Source organism: Mesocricetus auratus, unplaced genomic scaffold (assembly GCF_017639785.1).
Source record: "Mesocricetus auratus isolate SY011 unplaced genomic scaffold, BCM_Maur_2.0 Super-Scaffold_100019, whole genome shotgun sequence".
Classification (NCBI taxonomy): Eukaryota; Metazoa; Chordata; class Mammalia; order Rodentia; family Cricetidae; genus Mesocricetus; species Mesocricetus auratus.
The window spans coordinates 33,666,131-33,678,246 of NW_024429200.1; the positions used below are offsets into that span (position 1 = coordinate 33,666,131).

At 41.6% G+C, this 12,116-nt stretch overlaps 1 protein-coding gene across 6 annotated transcripts in view; it reads right to left on the minus strand.

Moving 5' to 3' along the window:
• Positions 1-3,879, minus strand: part of Dync1i1 (dynein cytoplasmic 1 intermediate chain 1) — a 293,263-nt gene extending 289,384 nt beyond the window's left edge. For 3 of the 6 annotated variants that reach the window (XM_005082921.4, XM_005082919.4, XM_005082917.4), the window contains exon 1: positions 3,684-3,877. The gene's annotated coding sequence lies outside the window, so the exon portion shown is untranslated. Of the gene's footprint in view, positions 1-3,683 lie in introns of all 6 variants that reach the window. The other 3 variants (XM_040728478.1, XM_040728477.1, XM_005082920.4) reach the window with 2 other exon arrangements.
• Positions 3,880-12,116: the final 8,237 nt, after the last annotated feature.

Here is a 12,116-nt window from a genome sequence, read left to right on the forward strand (position 1 = left end):
GCTTCTTTGAAACAGAGTCTTGAATGGCTGCTCTCCTGGGCAGACTGTCTTTGAACTGGGTTAGGCGAGAACCATTATGCATTTGGTTTTCTACAAGATGCCTGGAGACACATAAAAGGTGGATGAGTCAGGCATCATCTTCAGTCAACGAGAACAGGCCACACTGAGAAATGTATAAATTTTGTGTTCTTTCTGATAAGATGTTCAGGCTTTTCCTATCAGCGTGAGAGCTTGTCCTTGAAGGACACTGAGTACTCCAATAATAAAAAAAAAGCTACATTAAACAGTGCGTTTGGGAACCCACATAGATAGAGAAACAATGAGATGTGGTAGGAAGAGAATGAATGGGCCTTGGAGTTAGGCTGAACTGTATCTGAAATCTAGCACTTCCTTAGTTGGCCTCATGTGGCCTGGGACCAGCAACTGGATTCTCCAAGCATCACCTTGTTTGTGTAAGAAGATACCTGGATGTTGGAGGGATTCGATGAACTACTGTGTCAGTAACAAAGCTCCAACTGTGCTCCAGGTAAGTACCAGAAGGACAGACCAATGCTCTAGCCATGGCCGCTGCTGGAGGCTTCCACCTGGTTGCAGACTGAGCTCATGTAGAGGTTTCTGACACCCAAGCTTAGGTGAAATGCCAGAAAAATGGCAGATAAAAACATTTTTTCTTGGTTAGTCCTGGCACAGTGCTTTTGCATTGATACATTTCAGCGGTGACTTCTGTGTCCCTCCCCCTTCTTTAAGAACCAGTGGTTCTTAATCTCATTTTATTTGAAAACATCTTAATTTCTCTTAAAATATATATGCAGATAGACATAATTATTGTATCAACAAGATCCAATGCCTACTCTAAAACTCATGTGCATTGTCTCTGGTGTCTAGGGACATAAAGGGCTCAAATAATAATAATAATAATAATAATAATAATAATAATAATAATAATAGAATCAGGGAGACTGTATATCCCCCCAGGATCTCTTCCAGACTAGCACCTAGGCATAGGAGTTTACATTATGACAAGATTCTCTCTGACATTCTTGTGCCAGCCTTCCTACCCAGTAAAGCAAAGACATAAGCCCAGAATGAACATTTTTGGGGGGTAACCTGGAGTATGCACAAAACATCGATCTATTCATTGCAGCAAAGTACCCAAATGAATATGGGGTCTTACATTTTCTAGGTGATATAAAAGCCACACTTTTTACACAAAGGGAATCTGTGGTCAAGGAAGCAGCAATTGACAAAGGTTTGAAATCCTCTAATAATGGAGAGGAACTATTTAACATTTTATTCCAAAGGGTCAATAAATGGAATTTGAGTTTATGGTACCATCCACGGTTACCAATCCAGTGACAAAATTATAGCTACACTTGTGACTTCAAGGATAATCTAAGAGAAATTGCTGTCAGGGGAGTCTGGGGGTAAAAGTAATCCCTGGCAGCCCCACCAAACTGTGCTAGTCTGTTCATCCAGACACACTGGGTAAAGAGACGAGTAATAGTGAAAAGTACAGAAAGGAGATTTGTTCATTAAGGCTGCCCTGCGCAGAGGAACAAAGAGAGGGGTCCAGTGACCCCTAAGTTTGTCTTTGAGGAACTGACAAGAGACTTTGGTATAAATGGAGTCGAGAAGTATATATATAAACAAGTCCTACTGCCCCAACAGGAGGCTGCAGTCCCTGCCATATGATGGTTTGCCAAATGTATGAAATCTCTTCCTAGGAGGCAGCTCCTCCTCCAATCTGCTCCAGGACATCAGCCTTCTCCTTCCCCTACATAAGGTTTTCTGGAAACTTTTAAATAGTTGGTGTGTATTAGTGTGATTGCACAAGTGTTTCTCTTTAAAACACGTCTTTCTGTTATATTTGTTGCCAGAGGACAGTTCCACACTACTTTCTGTTATGTTACTTTCTCCGCCTGCCCATAGCCGTAACCATTATTCTCCATACAGACACAAGTAAGTTTTTAATGGACAACAGACTCAAGGTGTGCATTCAGAAGCAAAGGGCAGGCAGTGCGCAGAAGATAGGAACCAGCCCTGCCTGTCTGCCTCAGGAGGGCAGGACACAAAAGGCTGCAGCATCTCAGAGATCCATGCAGGTGTGCAGATGCTAGAACCCTGAAACAAGACAGAGATGTACAAATGGTCTGGGCCACAAACAGTGCCTAAGGCTGGGCAGGTTGGAAAGGTACACTGGCCACTCCTGTACTGTGTTGGGTGGTTTTAAAGGACTATCTCATGATCACGGGATCCTCATATCTCACATCCTGGAGAGCTGATTCCAGTGAGGAGAACGCTGCCTTAGTGCTAGGACTGCCAGATTTTGTTCCACTAAGAATCGTGGTCAGGGGAACAGAGTTAATCCATTTCCCTATAGCTGTTAGGAACAAGCTTGGCGTTGTAAAAAAAATTAGAAGTATTACTCACATTCTCAAAAGGCCCCCAAGGATGCAAATCTCATGGGATGTTCGCATTTCAAAGTTACCAGTAGTCTAATACTGATCAACACATTTCCCCCAGTAACTTCCATAACTCCACAAAATTATCCCGGGGACAGTTACTCATGGCAATTAACCAAGGCTATCTCAAACAGTTACTGCCCTGCTTCAGTCAGCTAAACCTCCTGCAAGTCTGTAATGTCTGGAAGCAATTCTTTCACAACTCTAAACTGCATCAAGTCTGTATGCTCTTTCCAAAGACAACTCCAGCAAGAAAATGGCTGGCTACTTGTTCCTGCCTTAGGTGTGGTAGAGTCCAGGACTGCCGGTATGTTTATTCCATTTTCTGCCTTTCCTAGAGCCTCCGGTTTCCTAAGTGATTTCCTTTCCTAGTCCTCGGCCTCCGGCTAACCTTAACCGAGGTAGATGTCATGTCGTGAGACTCCGGTACACTCAGTTCCCCTCTAAGGCTGCCAGTATCCCTGCTCTGATGAAGACTCACTGCTTTGCAAGGCCAGAACAATTCTGGATGGGAATGGGGGAAGGAGAGCCAGGCATCCGCGAAGGTGTTTACCAAAACACAGCCCCACATTTAAAAAAATCCAGCAGAGAGAGAGAGAGAGAGAGAGAGAGAGAGAGAGAGAGAGAGAGAGAGAGAGAGAGAGAGAGAGAGAGAGAGAGAGAGAGAGAGAGAACTGGCATCTTGCATGAGTGTTTAATTAAAGCTCGGTTGGAAGTGCATTCACCCCCTCCGACTTGGCGGGTAGCAACAGCATCCAAGAGCTTTGCAGACAACTCGGAAATGTAATCAAACAGCATCCTTTGCCTCACTCTGCCCCTCTCTCTTCCCAGGGGCCATCAGCTGGTAGCCCACAAGGGTGCGGGCAGCACAGAGCAGGTCTTTTGCTCCCCCCAATGAAGACCAAGGCGGGGCACCTTGGCATGCCTCTTCCAGGGTACAAGGTGGGCCACAAGGTGAGGACACCCTTGACCCTTCCTTCTCTGCCCGCGCCTCTCCACTCCGGGAGAGCTGCAGCAGGGGCCGCCGCTGGAGGGCTCCAGACTGGGGCATTTATAGTATGCCGGAGACTGGGGGAAGGGGCCCAGGCTGTGCTCACTGGTGGCTGCAGCGGTCACGGCTATCTTGCTGCTCCCGGGTCCTGCGGATGCCACCCGGGAGGGGCGTTGCAGAAAGGCTCCGAGGGGGCTGCGCGGTGACGCTACCTCCCACCCATCGGTTACCTGGACGCTGTCCACAGAGGCTCACTGGGGCGGTGGAGGAGGCACGGGAGGACGGAGAGCGGCGGGCCGGCGCCCGCAGGATGTGCTGTCTCACGCTGTGCGGCTAGGCTCGCGCTCCTCCCGGTGCGATCACTTCCTCTCTCCTGAGCCTGACACTGACAGCTCCCAGTACCCGGGCTGCGGGGCTCGCCCCGCCCACGGCCCACGCCCTCCACGCCCGCGCCTCCCGCGGGAGGGCCTCCGCACAGCGCAGCACCGCCTTGGCCAGCCTGGCAGGGTGGAGGGAACCCGGGGACAGTCTGTCTTGGCCGCGGGCGGAGCACACCTAAGTTAATGCAAATGAGAGCTGAGGATGTACCAAGCTCCTGATGATTTTCTCTGTGGGCAACTTTCATTCCCAGACAGGGAAACTTTAAGTCTAATAAACAGAAACACAAGTTTAGATCCTGTACAGGTGAGGCAGAACATAGATTTTTCCCAGAGATACACAAACACACACATGCACAGATACATACAAATATATACATCATACCTGTATGAATACATTAATATATATATATATACGTGCAAATAATATACACATGTATAGACACATACAGACATGTATACATACAGAAATAGCTATATACACACATCCCTGCCCACATATATACATGTGTTGTAAACAAGAATAGATATACATATATACACATACATGCACACATTTATGCATGGTGTGTGTGTGTGTGTGTGTGTGTGTGTAGCTTGCTTTCCATTGCTTCTCGGAGATCCTGGTTTTTAACATTCTGAGTAGCATTCCTGGACTTCCCCAGTTTACCACACTAGCAGTTATAAAGCTGAGGAATGGGCTTTAGGATGAGAGGCAGCGTGCAACTGGCACCATCTTTGCTCATTTTGCTTGAGCATCCCGGCCATCACCGTGCAAACGAGCATGTAAATGTGTAAAGAGCAGGTACCGTGCTCTAACTGATGCTGTTGGTCACTACAGTCACTTTTTTCCAACTTCTTGCAGAGCTTTCCCTACCTTACTGAACACCCAACTTCATATTCTTTCTTTCTCTTAAAAACAAACAGAACACAAAAATGCATGGAGACTAATTGTGGTGGCGAGGCCTGCCCTAGAGTGTGGTTGATATACCCAGTGTCACTCTGCAGAAGGAAACTAATCTATCCAAGCTACCCATTGAGAATAGCTTCTTAGTGAGGGCTGAGACTTGTACCCACTTACATTCCTCTGTACTGGGATTAATTTAGCTTGAGCTTGTTTAGGTCTTAAGTATGCTGTTACAGTCCAGAGAGAGATTTTTTAAATTGATAGGTCATAGTATTTAGTAAGTATAGTTCCAGGTTCACAAAGAAATTAAAGCATAATATAGTGACTTCCCAAGCTCCCAGAGACTATCTGCTTATCAAGCTATCTTCAATTTCTCCAATTGCTAACATTTTGCAATAATGTAATACATTTCTTTTTTGTTGTGAGCTGGTATTGACACAGACCTGAGGTGCAAAGTTTACAGAAGAGTTCACACCCTGCATTGTACAATTCTCCAGGACAAATGTCTAATGTTATGTATCCACCATCATAACATCACCCAACAGTTTTATCACACAGGGATCCCTATGTTCCACCTGTCCACAGACTTTAGCTTCCTTCCTCCAGGCTTTGGCCACCACCAATCCAGTTAACATGCAGGCTTGACTTTTTCAGAACAACACAGTCAGTCTTGCACAGTGCGTAGATTATTTTACTTAGCAAAGTTTCTTTTGCATCTTCTTATATCTCACTAGTTCATTTCTTTTTATCATCTAATAATGTTCTAATTTTTAATACACCAGTTTGCCCACTCACCCACTGAAAGACATCTTAGTTGTTTCTACCCTTTGTATTTATGAATACAATTCCTATGCACATTCATAAGCAGTGTTTTATGTGTGCTTACATTTTGGGATTCATTTGGGTAACTATCTAAAAGTATGATTACTGTATTCTTTGACAGACCTAATGCTGAGCTTCCTGGAAAAGTGGGAAGCATTTTCCCAAAGTGGCTGCATCCTGCTTTGCACCAGCAATGTGTGACAGTTCCTGTGCCCTCAGATACCCACCAGCCATGAGTGCTGTGTTACGGATTTGAGCCATTCGGATAAGCATGTATTCACATCTCAGTGTGGTTTAAACTTGTGAGTCCTTTGCAAAATTCAATGTGCACTGTCTTTTATTTGTTTACTTGCATTTGTACAAGTTCATTGCTGAGGTGTTGATTCATTTTATGAATTTATATCTTGTTGAATTTTAAATGCTTTTAGAATATATCCTTATTATTTCATACTTGCTCTGAGATGGGGAGTATTTTCTTCATTCTGATACTTGCTCTTTCCTTCTGTTTTAAAATATTACATTCACAAAGGAGCAGTTTTAAATTTACATAGGAAGATGGCACTTTTTTCTCTCAAGGGTTATTACTTTTTCTTTTTCTGTCTAAAATGTTATCACCAGACCCAAGTATGCGTAGATTCTCTATTTTCTTTTAAAGTTTAGTAATGTTGCATTTTACATTTATAGCCACTGTTGATTGTGAGATAGTTTCTATGAAAAGTGTACTGTCTCTGTCTGATTTATTTACATGTGGGTTTCCAGTTGATTTAGTGCCAGTTCTAGAAAAAGACCACACAAAGCATATATCATTTCTTTGCATAAAGCATGTATTATTTCTTTGTATAAATCATATATTGTTCCTTTTATTTCAATGAAAGGATCTTAAAAGCCTTATCACGTGGTGCTTCCAACCCAGATTAGATCCTACAAGTGTACTCATGTAACCTGTATCTGTGTGGTCTTTGTTCTGATTTAAGGGATAGCAGGTTAAAGATACTAGATTTTGTTTTATTCAATAACATAAAAAATTTAGTTGTATTTATATTTTCATTACACAGGTGTATTAGCTACTTTTCTGTTGCTGTGGTAAAATACCATGACCAAAAGCAACTTACAGAAGGGAGGGTTTAACTTGGCTTACAGCTCCATAGGGAGAGTCCATCATGCAGGAAAGACATGGCAGCACACAGCTAGAGCAGGAAGCTGGCTGACCTGATTTGTCACACAGGAAGTCAAGGTCACAAATTGGAAGTGGGCCAAGGCTATACACTCTCAAAGCTCACCCTTAGCAAAACACTTCCTCCAGAAAGCCTCTATGACCTACCAGTTCCATAACCTCCACAGACAGCTCCACCAACTGGAGACAAGTGTTTAAATACATGAACCTATGGGGATATTTCTCATTCGAACCTCTCCAGCAGTACTCTGTACAATGTTGGTAATCTCTTGTTCTGTGATGAATTTTGTGTTTTGTGAGTAGTTACCTGATAGCTTGTGTGATGTTTTAAAAATACAATCTTTCCAAATAATGATGAGCACTTTCATGCAATTCAAAGAGACATCAGAATGAGAAGTAAACAAATTCTTCCACAAGATGACATTCTCTACTCCCATGTTAATCCTTCACTTCCAAGTTAGAAATAAGGTCTCAAAGAAGGGGATAAACATCTAAGTAGAGTAGGCTGAGAATTCCCACTTGCTGGCTATGAAGAGGCACTTTATAGACTCCTCCAAGGAGACAGTGGTATGGCTAAGTTCAACTGTGGAATTAGACTCTGGGTGTAAACTTAAGGCCTTCCACATTTCTGGTTTCATAACTAATACATGTGCAGATTACTTGACTCCTATGACACTCCTAGGACTGAATGAAGCAATAACACTTGTCCTCTATGATATAAATCATAAAGACACTTGTTACAGTCCCTAGTTGGGCCTTTAAACTAGGCTACATGGAAAGTAGACCTTTGTAAACTCTTGATTCAGTGTTAAAACTGAGATGTTGCCAGATTTATGGGACCACTCAGACCTTGATCTACTACTAGACTTTAAGACAGTCTTCTATATCAGAGCATCTGTTCTTCATCACCTGCTCCTGTATTTCTGTAGAACTCCACTGCACATAGGCTCCAACAGCACTTTTAATACCTCGCCTCTCAGCCATGACCAGAGTCCCCTCTGCAAATCATTCCTCAGATTGTACCTTAGCTCAAAAAATAGAACTAAAAATTAACTTCATTGGTTCAAGGTATCTAAATTACTAAAAAGAAAATCAAGCCACCAGAATCAGCTGTTAAAAGTTAAAGTGCTTGAGGTTGGCAGTGTTGCTCAGTTAGTAGAGTGCTTGTCCGACCATGACCCCAACTGTGTGTGGCAGAGTATTCCTGTAACCCTAACATTTGGGAGGATCAGGAATTCAATGTTATGCTCAACTTTGTAGTGAGTTAGAGGTCAGCCTACACAACATAAGAACTTACCCCAAATAAATAGATTAATTGGTTAATACCATAAAATATAATACACATACTAAGGGAAACATGCTTCAAAACATTTATTTTGCTCAGATGATATGCAGTTAATGTAAGAATAAACACCTGTGAAGAAACTAATTTATATCATTACCCATATCATGTGTTTGTGCTTCTTCTGTTACCAAACAGAAGCCAGTTTGTTTGCTCAGATTCAGAAAAATACTGCATGTCCAGGAATGAGTATATCTTTTGTGTTTGAAAATTTATTTAAAATACAAGACAGACTGAAAGTCTATGAATCTTACATTTAATGCAATTCCGAATTTTGATTGCCTGAATATTTTTCATGAGACAGCATCTATGCTTTGAAGTGGCATGCAGAAGACTCTGCAATAAACAAGCACCTGCAAAAGCACGTCCCAAATAATTGCTATTGGCTTTGGAAGAATGAGCTGAGATGTCTGCTGTGTGACTAGAGGTTTTAGTAAGTACTCTTTGGATAATTTCCAAAAGCAACCCTAATTATACTGTAATTACCGGTATCTGTAATATAGTTGTGTTATAACCACCCATCGTCCCGCCCCCTTCACTTTTGCATCCATGTGTCTCTGGGCCACCACCCTGCCCTCCTACTCGTGTTTCCTCAATCAGCTTCTCTTCCAAGGATGGTGCAAAGCCAAAATGCACGGCTTTAATAGTTCATATGCAATTCAACCATGGAAATAACCTATACAGCAACAGTGGAGAACTTTACGTCAGAGGAAAATCATTTGAATCATTTAAACTTAAGGGAAATGATTACCAAAGGACTTATTTTTTTCTTGTTTCAATTTCACTTTCTATCACTGCCTAAATGTAAACTTTCACTTATCTCAGTTGTGATACCAGTGTGTATATTTTTTGTATTTTAACTTATTATTTACTTACTTATTTTAAATTTCTATTACTAAACATCAAATAAACCTGTTTCATCAAATAATTAATAAGCCGTTTGTGGGCACATTGCTTTTCTAGATGATTCCCTAGAAACATATTTTGTAGTTTTTGTAATCAGTCCTCAGAAAGACTATAACAGAGTAGAGTAGTGAGACACCTGAATGCTATAGCTCTTTGAACATGTTTTAAGTCATCTGTATTTATTTATAGGTCACACATACACACATGCACACACACACACACACACACACAGTACACACACACACACACAGTATTATTGTGGCAATTCCAGGTAATTAGATCCTACGTTTCTTTTTGACTTTGCCTGTACTATTTTCTGTGTAAACACACATTGTGTTTCCCAGCAAGCCTTTTAGATGCCAGGTTATTTTAATTGCAGTGTGACGTGTGGACATAAATCAACATTTGTATGGTAAGTTTCTTCCTTTTAAACATCCTGAGCATGCACCGAATCTTATTGGCTAGCAATGATTATGGTACACGTAGGAGAATATAGCATCAGTGCAGCAGCATTTGTTGCAAGGAGAGTCAGGATGTGGGTGGAGTTGGGGTGGAGGGGAATGTTCATGTCCTGTCACTGCCTGTGTAAACATCATATATCATGATATATTTCAGTGTACTGTCTAGCACAAACCATTTAGGTGATCATTGCATTACTCTAGTTGCATTGAGTTACAAGAGATAAGAAGAAAGTCTTCTCAGGGTCCTATAGTGATATACTACAGCTAAACCATGAAAGATTTTTAAGTTGTATTTATTTGCTTGTCTACAGAAAGGATCTTAGACTATAGCCCAGGCTGGCCTATAACTCACGGTTCTTCTGGCCCTGCCTATTGATGATAATCTTATTGATGTTTTTTAAAGCTTCTTTTTTTGAGATAGGGTTTCTCTATGTAGTCCTGGCTATTCTGGAACTTGATATGTTAGACCAGTTTGACTGCAAACTTGCAGAGATACTCACAGAGAGTGATGATATTTAAAGGTGTGTGCCATCATGTCCTGTCCTTGGGGCAATTTTTATAAATGCGCAATATCGTACCCAGCTAAAAATTGATATTTTAGAGTAAACACTCCATTGTAGTATGTGTGTGAATGTGTGTGTGTGTGTGTGTGTAAATGTTTGTGTACACATATGTATTCCAATGTTTAATACTGGTCTGGAATTTGTTAGGTCTCAGCTTGTCTGTATATCTAGAAATGAGCTAAAGCTAGACTATAGAAAGATTTCTGGTGGTTAGATATAAGACAACATTCCTCAAGATCTTATGAAACTATTTCCTTTCTGCCAAAAGGTGTCATTTTCCTTACCTCTGGAAGAAGGGACATAAGACTACTTGTAGTACCTATCAGCGTATCAAAGCCCATGCTGAACTTCAGGCTCCCTCAGTATAAGATAAGCATTGTTACAGATTTCAAAGTCCATACCAGCCCCTGACTCTTCCCTCTCCCAACCTGCTCCTCTTCCTTATAATCTATATAATTTCCCCAACCCACTCTCTATCTCTTGTTATACAATCTCTCCTCCCTTTCCCTCCCCCTCTCTCCCCACTCTCTCTTTCTCTTACTATCCCCCTTGCTATGCATCACTATATTTATTATCCACTATTCCCTCCCACTCTCCCGATTACCTAACCCTGGCTGTGTCCAGTCAGCTTTCTCTCTGGTCTGGATTCTTCCAGACGCCTCTGGATATTTTCTCTCTCTTATAAAAACTATTCCCCTAATAAAGGACAGGCAGTTTCTTTACTGTACCTCCTCACATACAAGTTAAGAAAGATGATTCATCAACAGTGAAGAGATGTTAGCTGTGTTTTTGTTTGTCACTGGATCTCAAAGTCATGTTTTGCTTTGATCAGCTTGTATGATAATGATTATAGGATATGGAGCATGCATAATAAAAACCCAGAGGTAGATATTTGGGTTAAAGCTGAAGATCAGAGAAGCAAAGCGGCCAGCAACTAGAGAGTTCTCACTGCTGCCAATACTTAGACTGAAGGGGCTGTTCCTCACCAAATCTCAGACTGCACTGACTTCCTGTCTCCTCCTGCCTTATATTCCTCTCTCTTTCCAGTCATATCACTTCTGTCTCTACCTCCCTAATGCTGGGATTAAAGGTGTGAGCTCTGTTTCTCTTTTAGACTGAGTCACTTTCATGTAGCCTAGGGTGGCCTTGAACTCACAGAGAGTCATCTGCCTCTGTCTCCTGAGTGCTGGGATTAGAGGGTGTGCCACCACTGCCTGGCCCTATGGCTAACTAGTATGGCTTCTGGGATTAAAGGTGTGTGTCACCACTGCCTGGCTTCTATGGCTGTGGCTAGCTTTGCACACTGATCTGCAGGCAAGCTTTATTTGTTATATCATAACAAATACCGCCACAAGGACCCATAAAGAAAAGTAGCAAAGGAACATATCCTCAGAGTGTTTAAAAATTCAAACTCATTTATTTTGGTCTTTTGTCATCCATATATGTCTTTTTCTAAAAGGCTTTTTCTTATTGAAATTCTCATCAGATGTACTGAAAGCAAAAGATTAACTATCATAAGCTGTTTAAAACAACTAGGTATTTTACTTTGGAGTTCTTAACATTAATCATTTTCATGTCATACTTTCCCTCCTCACTGAAGACTTGTGTCTATGGAGATAAATTGGTGAACTGTTCTAAGAGTTTAACATTCTCACTTATGACATACTATCAAATTCATATGACAAGGTTGTGTTAAACAGGATGGTTAGCAATAAGAGTCTGAAGGCCATTTTTATGCTAAGAGATCTGCAAATAAAAATTTATGTCTTGAGACAAAGCACTTAGAAACACCTTAAGTCAACAAGGTAACAGAATTCCAAGTTTTATTCAGTCAAGATAACAAGGGTCTATTTCTTGTTTCATTTCTGTGTTACAGCACAGTAGGGTGGGGAGAGAAGGAGGGAGGAGCAGATGGATGTGGGAGTAGAACATTGCCAGTTGGATACTGGCAATAAGTTTCAAAGCAACAGAAAAATATACAAACACATGCAGAAACCGGCTCAGTCAACTTTGCATTTAGTCTCTCAACATTAGGATGCAGGGTTTTGCTCAATTGTTCTGGTCATTTTAGCCTTGGATGGATACAACTGCCTAACTAACCATCTTTTAAA